At 37.9% G+C, this 16,621-nt stretch overlaps 1 protein-coding gene across 1 annotated transcript in view; it reads right to left on the reverse strand.

The window, feature by feature from the left end:
* The window catches only part of lrfn3.S (leucine rich repeat and fibronectin type III domain containing 3 S homeolog), a 314,470-nt gene that overhangs the window by 146,718 nt on the left and 151,131 nt on the right, over window positions 1–16,621 (reverse strand). The window lies entirely within an intron of this gene.

Below are 16,621 nucleotides of genomic sequence, written 5' to 3' on the forward strand. Positions count from 1 at the left end.
CCTTTAAGATAAAATTTATATTTTAAAGGGATTGTGAGTTAATATTCTAGGTTGTAGCAACTGTGATTGAGTAAATAGCATAATTGCACAGGCTATCATGCCAACTTTTACTGTATATCCCTACTAAACCCCAAGTCCGAATTTTAAGATAATCTGAAACAGGTTGAAAGGGCACTTGTGTATTATGAGCAGCCTACTATTTGCAATAAGGCAAGCTCAAATGAAGTAATGGTTGATTTTTTCTTATAGGTTATACCACTATTCCTGTACACGTTTTTTTTCCAGACATGTACATAGCTAGGCAGGCAGTAATAGCTGTTCTTCGTAGTGCAGATATTTTAAGCCTAGAATTTGAAGCTGACTCTTTGGATAAGGCAACATATGGAGGAGAAATAAAAGCACCTGCTGGCATGTGTCAGAACCTATGAATGTATATGGGGGCAGCTGCAAAAATCCCCGGAAAGGAAACTGACCACCTACAGAGCTGACAGTTTGAAAATTTCTTCCTTCACCTCATCTGACTGTAATATAGTAGGTAAGGAACTAAGGAACAATAATAGGATATATTGCAGGTCAATACACATCTGAGATTTGGCCATTTATGGATCAATAGACTACACTAGTGAACTAGTAAAAAGTTACATTTTCCATTAATTTCAGCTTCTATTTAGTGCAAGAAATACCAAAAACATACAGGTATGTGATCCTTTATCTGGAAACCTGTTATCCACAAAGCTCCAAATTATGGGAATGCCATCTGGCATATAGTCAATTTTAAGCAAATAATTCTTATTTATAAAAAAGATTTTTCTATTTTTTCTCTCTAATAATAAAACAGTTCTTTATACTAAGCTGCACATATACATATTGGTGACAACCCAATCCTTGGTTTATTTAATGTTTAAATGACTATTAGCATCCAAATTACAGAAATCCCCTTATCTGGAAAACCCCCAAATCCAAGCAGTCCATATAATAGGTGCTAATTAATTAAACTAGACAGATTTCATTGTTTAAATCCTTAGCCAATGCTTGGGACACTAGAGGCCCTAAACAGTGATGTTAGATAGATTTTAAAAAAATTAAGAAATTAGGGGAATAGTAAATGGAATTGTGAAAAAACTAAGGAAAACATTGTATTACAAAGTTGTTTGAAGTGATTATGCTGTTGGTCATAAATTATGAGGGTCATTACTTTAGTATTTACATTCAATTTTGAATTGTGCTAAAAATCAGGAATTCGGATTATGGTAAAAAATCTTGAATTTGTTAAGTTTTTAAAGTAAAATAAAGCAAAAAAAAAAAAAAACTTTGCCATCTTATTGCTTGCAAGGTCATATAGAAGTCAATGGGAGCTGTCCTGGGCAAAATGTAATCTATTTATTCAACTTAAGTTTTTGAATTTTTTTTTTTTACATTTGTTAAGCTTGTAGACCCATTTAATTTTTGTTTATGTTCTTTTATTTTATTCGGTTTTTTTAATCAATAGGCTGGCTTTTTTTTTAAAAAAAAAAATAGAGTTTAATCATAGTAAAAGATTAATAAAATTCACAAATGCAAATTTTGATAAATAGGCCTCTATGCTTCTGGATAAATAAATGGGTCCCTAAATAATAATAAAAATGTTAGTCCTGAAGAATAAAATAAAAAGAATAAAATGCCAAGCTGAAAAAAAAAGGAAGTTCATGTCTATCATGTCAAGTAAATATTAGAAGGAGGGTGATAAAGTACTTGTTGACCTACTCAGAGAAGATGATGAATTATGGTCAGAGGTTGATCTTAGCAAAGTCTTCAGTTTATACTAGCGGGAATTGAGTTGTCAGACAGTCAGAAAAGCAATACAGTTTATAAAGGCTTTCAGCATTTCTTTAACTTACATTAAAATACTAACATGTATAAACTTGATAGCTGTAAAAAAACCAATGCTAATGAAAATGTAAAAAAAGTAGAGATTTTGCAATGATGGAAAAATATACCCCAGTTTTTTTTATATGAACTAAATTAAGTTGGGCTTATGTAGAAACAAAATGTTACTCTGCTAAACGATTTCCCAACATCCTTTAGGCTCCCTCATCTTGTTTTATTGTAAAGTGATGGTTCTGGAACTTGAAATCCCATGTTTTCCATAGTGGGTCGTGCAGAGATTTCCTGGAAAGAAGAGGGATGTCAAGTCCCAGTGTGGCCACAGTGAGGGGTCATTTTATGTGGAAATTGCATTAACAGTAGTGATGGGTGAATAAATTTGGCAGACACAAATTTGCAGGGAATTTTCAAGTTTCGCCGCAACCAAATGAATTCACGAAACTGCAGTGACAGTTAGATCAAAATTCAAGCAAAATTATTCGGACGCTCCATTGACTTTCATGCATTTGGACCAAATAGTCGCACGTATAAAAATTGTTGCTTAAGTCAGAATTATTTTGACGCCCACTGACTTCAATCTGTTTTGTGAATTTTACGCATTTCGTGAATTTCGCTGTAAATTTGCATTTTTTGGTGAAGCGAAATGGCACAGATTCGCTCATCACTAATTGACAGCAATGTAAATTCACAATTTACAAAAAACAGTTTTGCGAATATTTTCTCTACCACCATAATCGTGGCGTAAGTTAAATGCAGAGTGTGTGCATAAATATTGACAATTTGCGATTATGCCATATTTAAAAAGCTCTTATGGACATTCACAGTGCAAATAAAAATTTGCAATTCTATTTGCACATTAAATACATTACTTTTATCCAGCTTTATGAATAAAAAAATATGTGCAGGGCAAATATATGTGTGAATCATTCTGTGCTGCTGAAACGTTATAAATAAGCCCCACTTAGAAAAGGTGCTGATTCTTGTAGTACAGGCAGACTACTGTAGTTTCCTTTCAGTCTATCAGGTGTGTTTGTGCAAAAAAGGTATATTTGTGGAGGTTCAGATAGTGTTTATTCAGTTCTTCTACATAAGCTTAACAACGAGTTTATTTCAAAATGGGGGCTATATTTTCCCTTAAAGGAAAACTATACCCCCCCAAACAATGTAGGTCTCTATTAAAAGATACTGAGTAAAACAGCTCATGTGTAAAACCCTGCTTCATGTAAATGAACCATTATCATAATAATATTCTTTTTTAGTAGTATGTGCCATTGGGTAATCATAAATAGAAAATTGCCATTTTAAAAAATAAGGGCCGCCCCTGAGATCGTAAGATTCACTGTGTACACATACAAACCACATGTAAGGTCACATGAGCCAATTAACAGACAGAGTTCTGCCTTTTGCTTCCTCACTTCTTCCTGTTACAGTTAGTGTTGTAGTATTTCTGGTCAGGTGATCTCTGAGGCAGCACAGATAGAGTCACGAAATGGTGGTTCAAGGCAAGAGATGTAAAAGGGCAATATTTATGTAAATATATATTCCAGTTTGGTAAGATTCTTTAATATGTCATTCAATTTGATATAAACTATCTGTTGCTTAAGTATTCATTTTTGGGGTATAGTTTTCCTTTAACATGAGAAGAAAATATAATGAAGAAAAAGAGTTAAAAAGTTAAAAAAAAAAGACAATAATCTGCGAACGTCAAGCCTTCCAAAATCTTGTGTGTTTATAAATATATACTTATCTATAGAGACCTATAAATACAGATTACTATGGCCCTGGATATTGTGATTTGCTTGAAATGGATATTCTGTACTCTGGTCTAAAGGGTGGACCTGGTTCTTTTCTATGTGAAAAATATCCCCTGCCTATAATGTTTTTTAACAAAATTATAAGGAGTGGTCCTATCTCCTTGCAAGCTGCTTTTCTCCAAAACAACCCCAACTGTAATAGTCAAATTGTTCCATTGATTTTAACATATTAGTTGCACATCTCTGCACTCTTTCCCGCTCATGAATATCCTTTGAATGAATTGGCCCAAAATGCAATCTATACTCAAGATGGCAGATTTATCAAAATGTGAGATAAGACTCACCATAAAAAATGAACCCACTTTCTATTTATTCTTAAGGGATTTTTTTTTAACTTTCATACACTGATAAATAGAATTCTAAAAATAATATAAGAATTAATAGAAAGTGGGTGAGTGTTTCTGATTTCTGTGATAAGCTCTAATCTCCCATTAGAATAAATCTGTCTCAAGCTGAGGCATTACCTGAAATGTATAAAGAGACAAAATTATCTTTTACTCCTTTGAGTCACTGCACTTTTTATGCAAGAAAGTACTTTATTAGCTTTAGAAGACAAACAATGTTGTACAGTTTGTCGTCCACAAAAACAAAATCTTTCCCAATGAAGGTGACATTCCACACACTTTGCTTTGGGGCAGATTTATCAATATGTGAGATAACAACTCACCCACTTTCGATTCATTCCTATGGGATTTTAGAAGTGTATTTAGCAAATGGTGAACTCTAACGATTACACTTAGTTAGCGATAAATATGTCCTTATGGGGGGGGGAATAAACAAGGTTCAAATATGAATTTTTGACATGATTTAATTCGATTCGATTATTTTGCACAAATACTCACAAATTTGAATTATATTTTCAAAACCTTGAATATCTGGTATTTATTAAGCAAAAAAAAACCTCAAATGTAAAAAAAAGGGCATCTAAAAGCTGGCAAGTTCATGTAGCGGTCAATGAAAATTGTCCTAGGCAATATTCAAGCCATTTTTTTTATTCCAGATTTTCAAGTTTCTAATCACAAATTCTAGTTTTTTAAGTTAATAAACTTTAAAAATTCAAGTTTTGTTCATGATTTTTTTACCTTCTGTTTTTTTCATAAATAAGCAAACATATACATTTTATTAAATTATGAGTTTATTCGAAGTAGAAAAAACCTCGCAAACCTTACAAATTAGATTTTTGATAAATAAGCCCTTATGTGTATAACTAGCATTTATGGTTTTTTTTTCCAAGTGCATAACCTTGCATTTTTCAATCTGAATCTCATTTACCAATCACTGCCTAGTTATTCAGTTTAGTCAAATCTTTTATGCAAAACGTTAACATCCTAACCTGAATGTATGCATTATTTAGGAGACATAATAAATGTGCACCAATAAATAAAAGGTGCCCCGAAGCAATGTTCCCTGTTTTTTTTTTTTGATCCCTTGTGAAAATTATCTTTGTGCACACCTTTTAAGCTCTGTGTGTGCCTTCAAGTGAAGGTTCAGAATAAATAGAAAATTATGTTTTCAGTAATTTAGTTGCACTATAATGTGTTGAAGCCTCAGAATTCACGTATGCATGTTCCAGAGCAATGCTCCCTTGCACTTATGAATTTTGCATTCTGGACCTTGCATTAGATTTTCACTCTAGCAAAGACACACAACTCAAGTATAGATTGTATGGGTTTCAGCTTGAATATTGAATCCAGTATCCATAGTAAACCAACACTTCTGTTTCAATTTTCAGTAATGATGAATGTTGGGCTTATATAAAAGATGTAAATCTACTTACCTACTTATCTACTAATTACCTTATTAATATCTATGTATTTAGGTGTTTCACTGGCAGCCAGGGTAAGAATTAAAAATACAAAAGATCAATAAAAGGAGTAAGTATGGAGTTCTACATGCTAGTCAGGAGAACTAAGTTCAGAAAAAATTCTAAAGGAATAAATGATGTCCGTAAACGAAGGATACAGTAATAACAAACCTTGTAAGAAATCAGTATTGCAAAACTGTAAAAAATTTAAATAAATAAAAATGTAGCAGTGAATGTAATGAAGTACAAGGGCAGCTACAATCCAATAAATGCTTCCACTTGATGAGGTACAGATCAATTCCCTTGTCTATGCTTTTTCAGTTTTAATGGCATACATAACAATACAGACAACTGAAATCATTCTTAGTTCCCAAATAATTGCAGCTGGTAACTTCATAAATAATGACTTTAGGCTGAATGCCATTAGCTATATTGAAATAATAAAAACACTTAAACAATAGTTCCTATATTGTATACACCCTGATATCACGCCAAAAACAGCTGTTACTAAAGCTTTAGTGACATAAAGCTTCAGGCTAACAAAAGATGACTTCTTAATAATGTTTTTCTGATCCGCTGACCCATAATGTTTTCCTATCTGCTATTCCCTTGTAGTATATGCATTTTCATTGTAGTCAGCAGTACTGCTAACTGAACACTGAAAACCAGGCATCTGGCCAGAGAGACTTGTATAGAAAGTTGCACAGTGAACACTGTATCCTAATTAAAACGGAACAACAAAAGTTTATTTACTCCAAGGTTACTTTCTATAGTTTTATGAAATCTACCATAAAGTGAGCCCTTAGAACGGCCCTGGGACAGTTATAGTGATAGGGCCATGACTAAGGTTGCCACCCGACCGGTATTTTACCGGCCTAGCTGGTAAAACACCTGCCAAGGCCGGGGCCGGTATTACAAATTTACCGGCAATGTAGCTGCCGGTAAATTTGTAATACCCTTAAAAAGACCCCTCGGCCTGCCCCCAATCCCCTGTAAACTTACCATTTTCCTCCGTTTTTGTCCTGGCCCGCCCCTTTTATGCACAACCCCGCCCCCTTTGACGTCACACCCACCCCTTTTTGAACCCGCCCACCCACCAGCTGGTAAAAAAACTAGCAAAAGGTGGCAACCCTAGCCATGACTCGGGAATTGAATAAGGACAGGATTGAGTACATTTTTTGGAAGGAACAGGAGGTAGAAAAGTAAGTGCAGGGTGTATAGGCAGGAAGCAGGCACTGTGTGTGACAATAGGGATGTAACAATAGATATATCAGATTAAAACAATAAGTGATTAGGAAAATTAATCCTTCAGGTTTTTGGTTCTTGCTGGTCTCCTTCCAGTCTCTAGGCTGCACAAAAAGTCTCCAAATACAAAAAAAGATCAGTGCCTCTGGCAACAGAAATTAGAAACAAATATGGTGTAATATGTTCAATCACATGGGGCGCCATGCTCAGGTTTTAGCAGAAGTGTCTACTTTTCTTCTTTTGAGATCACATACAGAATCAAGATAAGGTTTTCAAATTAGTGCTAATAAATATTTCTGTGTTTAGACCAGAACACGTCCACCAGTTGGCCAAAATGCCGATGGTTTGATATGGCGCATGTAATGATTCCTCACACAGATCCCCCTCCAACCGCAGAGATGTCTTCCGACTCCAAATGGAAACAAAATCTAAAATAGTTTAATACTATTTTATTTACAAAACAATTGCACTCACATTACATTCTTTTGGGTCAATTGCATATAGTTCAACCTGGTCGCTATAATATTCCAGAGAGTAATCCTGCCGGCTTTTTTGGATCCTCCTCGTGGTATTTCCTGCATGTGACGTCCCCTTCGCCTGACGAGTTTCGATGGTCCTAACAGCTTCCTCAGAGGCATATATCCGATTGTATGAAGCACAAAATAAAGTTCTTAAATAGTGATGAGCGAATCCATTTAGAGTTGCCACAACTTTGTAAAAAGGTGAAAATTTCCGAAAATTCATTAAAATCAATGGTCATGGTGACATGCAACTTTTTTTTTCATGAAACATTTTCAGTGTACAATGCACTGGAGTCTATCAGCATTTTACATGTGACACCTGGTGAAAAATTTTGCTCATCACTAGTCCTGAATGATGCTTGAATATATGAACACAAGTCATATCCCTGGACATAGGGTTTAGTAAAGCAGAAGGGAAAATAACTGCTCTACCAGCTTCAACCTATGCTACCTCCCTTAATATATAAGGTTCTGAAATCCAGACATCTACCGTGCAGTGTTTTGTTAGACCATGCATGGGAGCTGATGCAATGAGGCTAGTTGAGAAACTTGCCTCAGACCACAGCAGCCGGCAGGTTACCAAGGGCAGCAAAGAGCTGCTCCTGATAAGTTAAAGGAGAACTAAACCCCCTTGTAATAAAAGCCCCATTAACTTCCTGCCAACACCCCCTCTCCGCACTGTGTGTGAAGCCCCTGAACAAAAACCCTGACCTTAAACTGCAGAGCAGTTCAGCGGAGTTCCCGGGCGTCATATTCTGGACATTCGCATTCTTTTGGGTCACAAAGTTTGTGGGAGCATGCGAAGTTGGGCCTAGCCAGGAATCAGCTTCAACTGTGCATGTTCCCATCAGCATTCAGACCTTAAAGAATGCAAACCCCAGAAACGCCCCTGATACCATGTTTGGTATTACATAGTTAGAGTGTATTAAGCCATGTGTATCATAGAGCCAGGGATACAAACTATGTTTTTGACCCTGTTTGTATATCTACTTTATATAGTTGATTTTTTTGAATTTTTATAAAACTTTAAGCTTACTCATTTCACAGACTGGATGATCATCATCAAAAAAGAACTAAATTTGGGCATTTGTAATTCTAATGGAATAAAAATAGCCTAAATGTAGGCCCCATTTATGCAGTAACAAATCAATGACATTAAGGGGCACATTTACTATTGGTCGAATATCGATTAGTGATGGGCGAATTTGCGGCGAATTTGCGCGATTCGCCGCCAGCGAATAAATTCGCCAAACGCCCGCGAAAATTCGTCAGCGTCAAAAAAAGTTTTCTCGAAAAACGGGCGCCGGCGCGATTTCGCGAATTTTTCGGCGCAAATTCGCCCATCACTACTCTCGATATTCAGCCGTCTAAGTAAAATCCTTCAACTTCGATATTCGCTGCAATATATTTACCGCAATTCGTTTGTTCGAACGATCGTAGGAAAAATCTTTAGATCGAACGATTAAATCCTTCGAATCGAACAATTCGAACGATTTTAATCCATCGATCGAACGATTTTTCTTCCCCATAGGCTAACATTGTACCTCGGTAGGTTTTAGGTTGCGAAATAGGTGGTCGAAGTTTTTTTTAAAGAGACAGTACTTCGACTATCGAATGGTCGAATAGTCGAACGGTTTTTAGTTCGAATCATTTGATTCAAAGTCGAAGTAGCCAATTCGATGGTCGAAGTAGCCAAAAAAAACATTCAACGTTTTTTTCCTTCTAATCCTTCACTCGAGCTAAGTAAATGTGTCCCTAATTGTTAGGTGGTATTTTTGAGCTGATGAAAAAACGCCAGAAGAGAAAATACCACATCTGACATATCTTATCAGCTATCCAAGCCCATACTTAATTGTAGGCATGCACCAAGTTCGTCTGAATTGAATGAATCCCAAACAAAAGCCATACCCTAATTTGCATAAAATTAACCATGCACATACCGCATAGAAAAAATGCAATTTTCTTGTTTGTATGATGTGTTGGAATATATGCAACAGCGCTCATGCTTATACTTTGTGTGCTGCACTAAATGGTCACAAGATGGTGCTGTGAATATTGTTAATGGGTGTTTGCAATGATCTATGCCAGTGATCCCCAACCAGTGGCTCGTAAGCAAAATGCTACTCTTCACCCCCTTGGTTGTTACTCCCAGTGGCCTTAGAGCAAGTACTTATTTTTTTAATTCTTGGCTTGGAGGCAAGTTTTGGTTGTATAAAAAACAGGTGTACTGCCTAAATAGAGTCTCCTTTAGGTTGCCAGTCCACACAGGGGCTAACAAATATCCATTCCATTACGTCCTACAGGCAGCACATCAAGGGTTAATATCCCATGCCTCCTGGTAGGACAGGTAGTAAATAGTTAAACACAGCCTTTAAACCCCACAGAAAGCCCCTCCCACTCATGTTTTTTTTCCTGTCCTACCTGGGATAGGTAGCGAAGAGGATCAAGAACCAGGTCCTGAGGGACTTGAAGGCCGTTCCAAAGCTACCTGAGGGTAAGCGGAGGGGGGGTTTTTACCCCTGGGCAAAAATGCGGTCCAAATGTATAGCTGTGGAAACAGGCTATGGGCGCGCATATTGCAAGTGCAGAGGAATGGGATGTTATGCGCATATCCATTGCGCATCAGCAGATTGTACCGGAGCGGAGCGGGTGAGGAGAGCTTCACTTCCGGGTATGACGCGCAATGACGTCACTTCCGGTTACACGCGCCGGAATGGCGCGAACGCCAAAAGAAAGTATTTGGGGCACACATACTGAGAAAGTACTCCTTCTCTACTTCAGAGGTCTGAAAGGAGAAAAATTGGCTGGATGCTACCAGGCTGGAGGCTCTGCAGGAAAAGGGAAAGGTATGCACATATATACTTATGTTATCTATTCCCTGTAAATGCGCATTAAGATATATATATATATATTAATATATATACACATATATATTCATTTTAGATGTCTAAGTCACCATCCAAGCGTCATCAAAAAATGAATCATAGATTATGTGCAGCATGCGAACAACCATTGCCAGATGAAACAAGCTGTGGGTCCTTCTACATCAGATAATAATGATGATTTGATAATTTTGGATCAAGTATCAGGGGACTCAGAATCTGGCGAATTATCTTCATCTTCTTCCGTTTCATCTGGGAAAAAAGAAAAAAGCAAAGGTGTATTTCTTTTTCCGACAGACAAAACCCAAAAGCTGATTAGAGCTGTAAATAAAGTAGTGGAGGATCAAGACAAAAAGAAAGAACAAAGTACTTCTAAAGATTCACTGCTGTTTTTCTCTAAACAAAGAGCCGATACATTTCCTGTCAATCCAGTGATTAAGGAGATGATGGAAGCGGATTGGAAAGATCCTACCAGGAGGCCAGAATTGTCCAGAAGATTTAAACAAATGTTTTTATTACATAAGCAAGATATAGTATCTTGGGAAGAACCTCCTAAAGTGGATATTTCTATCGCTAGATTATCAAAAAGAACAATAATTCCAGTGGAAGACACAGCAGGGCTGAAAGATCCAATGGACAGAAGGGCAGATACATCGCTCAGAAGGTCACATATAACAGCAGCAGCAGTGGCAAAACCTGCAATTGCTTCAGTGTCAGTCTCAAGAACACTGAAGTGCTGGATTAACAATATTGAGGAAGATATTGATTCAGGTGTATCAAGAGATGAGATATTAGACTCATTTAAATATATTAAATTGGCCACAGATTTTCTCTGTGATTCTGCTGTAGAAATGGTAAAATTATCAGCAAGACTCATGGCATTGTCAGCAGTGGGCCGTAGGGCTCTGTGGGTGAAAGCTTGGAAAGCAGACGTAACATCAAAAAACAGTCTATGTTCACTTCCCTTTGAAGCAGGAAGGTTATTTGGAACCAAGTTGGATTCATTGATCGAGAGTCTCCAAGGGGAAAAGGCAAAAACATTACCACAAGACAGACCAAAAAGTTTTAAAAGACCATTTTTTCGTCACAAGTCCAGAAGTCGTTCACCCAGAGCAAAACAACCAAGATATGCAGCAAGAAATAGAGATTTCTTCAGAAGACCAAGACAGTATAAAGTCAATGAATATGACCGAAATAATAGAACACAATCCAAAGCCAAAGATGGCAAGAACAGAAAGCTGGGTTTCTGACGCCAGGCCCTTTTGCAAAAAAGTAGGGGGCAGACTTTCTCTTTTTTACGACCAATGGGAGAGATCGACAACAGACGAATGGGTACTGAAGATAATAAGAGAAGGATATCAGATAAAATTTTGTCATCGTCCAATAAGCAGATTCTTACAGTCAGCGCAAGAAGAAGAAAATTTGCAGAGAGCTGTGGAAGAATTTATAGAGATGAAGGTGTTAGAAGAAGTTCCTGCACACGAATGGAAGCAAGGAATCTACTCAAGAATGTTTCTTGTCCCAAAACAAGGGGGAAAAATGAGATTAGTAATAGATCTCAGATATTTAAACAAATATATCCAAAAGGAAAAGTTCAGAATGGAATCGATCAAGTCAGTGTACAGTATCATCAACAAAGGGGATTTGATGGCCACAATAGACTTGAAAGATGCTTATCTGCATGTTCCGATTCATCACAACAGCAGAAAATTCCTCAGAGTGGCGGTGAAGATCAGAGGCAAGTTAAGACATCTGCAGTTCAGAGCTCTGCCATTTGGAATAACCTCGGCGCCAAGGGTTTTTACCAAAGTAGTTGTGGTCCTAGCAGCAGCTCTCAGAAAAAGAGGGATATATATTGTGCCTTATCTAGACGACTGGTTTCTAAAGGCGTCAAGTCTAGAAGAAATAGAAGACCATCTGGAACAAACTATATATTTTCTGGAAAAACATGGATGGATTATAAACAAACAAAAGTCAAATCTTCAACCATCCACTTGTGTAAAATTTCTGGGTTTAATCGTGGATTCATTCAGACGGAAAATAATTCTTCCAAAAGAAAAGATACAAAAGTTGATTCAAGAAACTCAACAATTGATTCAGACCAAAGTAAGTCCGATTCGTCAGGCAATGAGAGTCCTGGGACACATGACGGCGGCAATAGAAGCAGTTCCGTGGGCAAGAGCACGGATGAGATGTTTTCAAAACGAAATACTGATGGCATGGAATCGGAAGAATTCAGGCTTGGACAGATTGATGAAAGTGTCAATCAGCCTGAAGAAATCTTTGAGATGGTGGACAAAGATTTGCAACCTCAACAAAGGCTTATCTTTTCATCTTCCCCCTCCAGTGGTGGTAACCACGGATGCATCCTTACGAGGATGGGGAGCCCATATGGGGAATCTTTCGGCACAAGGTCTATGGTCTCCACACGAGAGGAAAACATCCTCGAATTACAGAGAGTTGAAAGCAGTGTGGAGAGCTCTGAAAGAATTTCAGAAAGAGATCAGCAACAACAATGTCCTAATTCAATCGGACAATATTGCTGTAGTTTCCTATATAAATCACCAAGGTGGTACCAGATCGAAGAAATTGATCAAACTATGTGTGAAAATAATGAAGTGGGCCCAAATGAAACTGATTCATATATCAGCTTTACACATCAGGGGAGTGAACAACAAATGGGCAGACAGGCTCAGCCGACAGACAATCATGCCAGGCGAGTGGTCCCTGAATCAGGAGACTTTCTGTCAAATAGTGAAGAGATGGGGTTATCCGCAGATAGATCTGATGGCAACCAGACAAAATACCAAATGCAAGAAGTTCTGTTCGATTTACAGAAAAGACAGACCGACACATTTGGATGCGTTCTCAATAAACTGGGATCACCGACTAGCATACATATTCCCTCCAGTTCCAATGATACAGAGGGTACTAAAGAAAGTGAAAAGGGACCAAGCAAAGGTAATAGCCATATTACCGGGGTGGCCCAGGAGAGCTTGGTTTCCAGAGCTACTGAACCTTTCGAAGGGGAACTATTGGATACTACCATTGAAGCCAGATCTGATTGCACAGAAGGGAATATATTTCCCAGATCTCAGCAAACTCAAGTTAACGGCTTGGTTACTGAACGCGCGACATTGCTAGAGCAAGGACTGTCGCAGGAGGTGGTGGAGATAATGTTGTTAGCCAGGAAGAAGTCGACATCCAGTACCTATGAGAGAATTTGGAAAAGATACAATTCCTGGTGTGTTCAAAAAGAATTAAATCCATTACAAACAACAATACCTCAAATACTTCAGTTTTTACAAGAAGGGTTTGAAAAAGGTCTACAGCCCAGTACTCTGAAGGTGCAAGTATCTGCTTTGTCAGTGTATTTAAGTTTAAAACTGTCGGCAAATACCTTGATAATGAGGTTTTTCAAAGCAGTGTCTCGGTTAAGACCTCGTACAAAATCATATGTTCCTCCCTGGGACCTAAATCTTGTATTGAACAAATTTTGTGGAATACCGTTTGAACCATTAGATCAAGTAGAGTTGAAAATGTTGACTCTTAAGGCGGTGTTTTTGACAGCAATAACTTCGGCTAGAAGAGTTGGTGAGATACAAGCTTTGGGAGCAACAGAACCATATATCAGATTCTGTCAAGATAAAGTATGTTTGAGAACCCTACCAGATTTTGTACCTAAAGTGCCCACATCTTGGTGTGTTAATGCTGAGATAAATCTACCTACTTTTTGTGCAGAACCCGAAAATGAGATGCAAGAAAATTTACATAGGCTGGACTTAAAAAGATGTTTACTAGTCTACTTAGACAAGACAAAAGTTTTCAGAAAGTCTGATCATCTTTTTATCCTGTTCAGTGGAAAGAACAAAGGGAAAAAAGCTTCAAAAGCAACAATTGCAAGATGGATTAAACAAGCAATTCTGTTGTGCTATGAGCTAGATGATAAAAGTCCACCAGAAATATTAAAAGCTCATTCAACAAGAGGAATGGCAACCTCATGGGCAGAGAGAGCTTATGCTTCACCACAAGAGATATGTAAAGCGGCTACTTGGTCCAACCTTCATACGTTTGCAAAGCACTACAAACTTGACATCCTTTCCATGCAAGATACAGCCTTTGGTAGCAAAGTACTCCAAGCGGTGCAGTAAAGAAACTAATAATGTCCCTCCCAAATTAGGGAAGCTAGTAAATTCCCTTGATGTGCTGCCTGTAGGACGTAATGGAATGGGAAAATTGGTATACTTACCATCGAAATTTTCCTTTCCATTAGTCCGTAAGGCAGCACAAACATACCCTACCCTAATAAATATATTTAAGCATTGAGTGTGTGTGTTTATATAAGAAAGGAGCTAGTAAAATAACATGAGTGGGAGGGGCTTTCTGTGGGGTTTAAAGGCTGTGTTTAACTATTTACTACCTGTCCTACCAGGAGGCATGGGATATTAACCCTTGATGTGCTGCCTTACGGACTAATGGAAAGGAAAATTTCGATGGTAAGTATACCAATTTTCCCAATCACAGCCCTCATTTGGCATCCCAGGAACATTTGTCATGCTTGTGTTGCTCCCCAACTCTTTTCACAATTGAATGTGGCTCACGGGTAAAAAAGGTTGGGGACCCATGATCTATGCTGTTGTATTACTGCACTCTCTTGTTTCTGCTAACCCTTCCTGCCACCATTTTTATTCTCCTTGGTTTTCTACACTGTTAAATGTGCTCTGTGTTATCTCTGAGGAATTCACAAGTAAATCTTCTCACAAGTTGCTGTGCTGAGTGTTCCCTGTGTGATCATCATAAAGACCACCTCTGCCAACATGATTAAAATCATGTTTGTGTTGACTGCCCTGCTGGCTTTATTGGCAAAACCGGTAACAGTCAAGGGGATGGGGTCTGTGCATGTGTGCACAGATAGTTATGTAGAATCAAATTACCAATCAATTGCCTGTTCCTTGTTCCTTTGAAAAGCCAAACAGCCAATGACAGCTCAGAGAAAAAGGCATTTGGTTTTCTGTTCACATCTCCAGTGGGATCTTGACTCGGGAAATTAGAAGACAGGATGGCAGTACTGTGTGCACCGTAGATTCCCCCTCTCCCCCTCCCACTCCTACTATGTGCTGAGAGAATTGTGGCCAGCCGGTAAAAATTTGTGAGTCTCTTTCATTACTGCCTAATGGTTTTATATAAACAGTCGCTTCATTTCCTCCACTGTTCCCTTATCACAAGCTTCTTACAGGGGTCTGGTTCTCCTCCATTTCTCCCACTTGTGACACCATTAACCCTTTGCTTGTCTTACCAGAAATTGTCGCTGTGCAATCCTACTATTTGCTATGAGTTCTGGGGTATTTATGAATGAAACAATATTTGTGCCATCCTGCTATGAGGTCTGGAGGTATTTATACATGAAATTATATCTGTGCCATCCTGCTATGAGTTCTAGGATATTTAGATATGAAATAATCTCTGTGCCATTGTGCTATCCCTTCTGGGGTATTTATGAATGAAACAATATTTGTGCCATCCTGCTATGAGTCCTGGGGGTATTTATATAAGAAATAATCTCTGTGCCATCCAGCTATGCATTCTGGGGTATTTATAGATGAAATAATCTCTGTGCCATTCTGCTATGAGTTCTGGGGGTATTTACATAGTAACATAGTAAATTAGGTTAAAAAAAGACACACATCCATCAAGTTCAACATTTTAATCCTATTTTATCCTGCCCTTTGAAGCATTTGAAGCCTCTCCAATTTGCCACAGAGGGGGAAACAATTTCTTCCTGACTCCAAGATGGCAATCGGACTAGCCCTTGATCAACTTGTACTATGAGCTATCTTATATAACCCTGTATTCCCTCACTTGTTAAAAAGTCATCCAAACCCTTTTTAAAGCTATCAGCCTGTATAACTGATTCACGGAGATCATTCCACACCTTCACAGCACTCAATGTAAAAAATCCCTTCCGGCTATTTAGGCAGAACCTCCTTTCCTCTAATCCGAAGGGGTGACCTCGTGTCAGCTGCAAAGACCTACTGATAAATAAAGCATTAGAGAGATTATTATATGATCCCCTTATACATTGAGGGAGGGACGGTCTGGTCTATGGGTGGGGATGGGAGGAGTCTCCCGTTTGTAATGCTGATATGGAATGGACAAGAACTATAGATACCTAAAAATATCTTAGTATTGACTACTTAATAAAGAGCAGGGTTGCCCTTCGCCTTTAAAGGGCATGTAAAGGCAAAAAAATAAAACCCCATTTTACTTTCTTTAATGAAAAAGAAATCTATCTCCAATTTACTTTAATTAAAAAATGTGTACCATTTTTATAAGAAACCTGACTGTATGCAGTGAAATTCTTCCTTCATTTACTGCTGTGGATAGGAATTGTCAGACGGTCTCTAACTGCTCTGCAGGGAAACAATCATACTTATGAACGGAGCCCGGCCTTAATTTCCAGCCATGCAGAACTCAAGCAGCTTTGTTTGTTTC

This window comes from Xenopus laevis, chromosome 8S, assembly GCF_017654675.1.
Source record: "Xenopus laevis strain J_2021 chromosome 8S, Xenopus_laevis_v10.1, whole genome shotgun sequence".
NCBI classification, from domain to species: Eukaryota; Metazoa; Chordata; class Amphibia; order Anura; family Pipidae; genus Xenopus; species Xenopus laevis.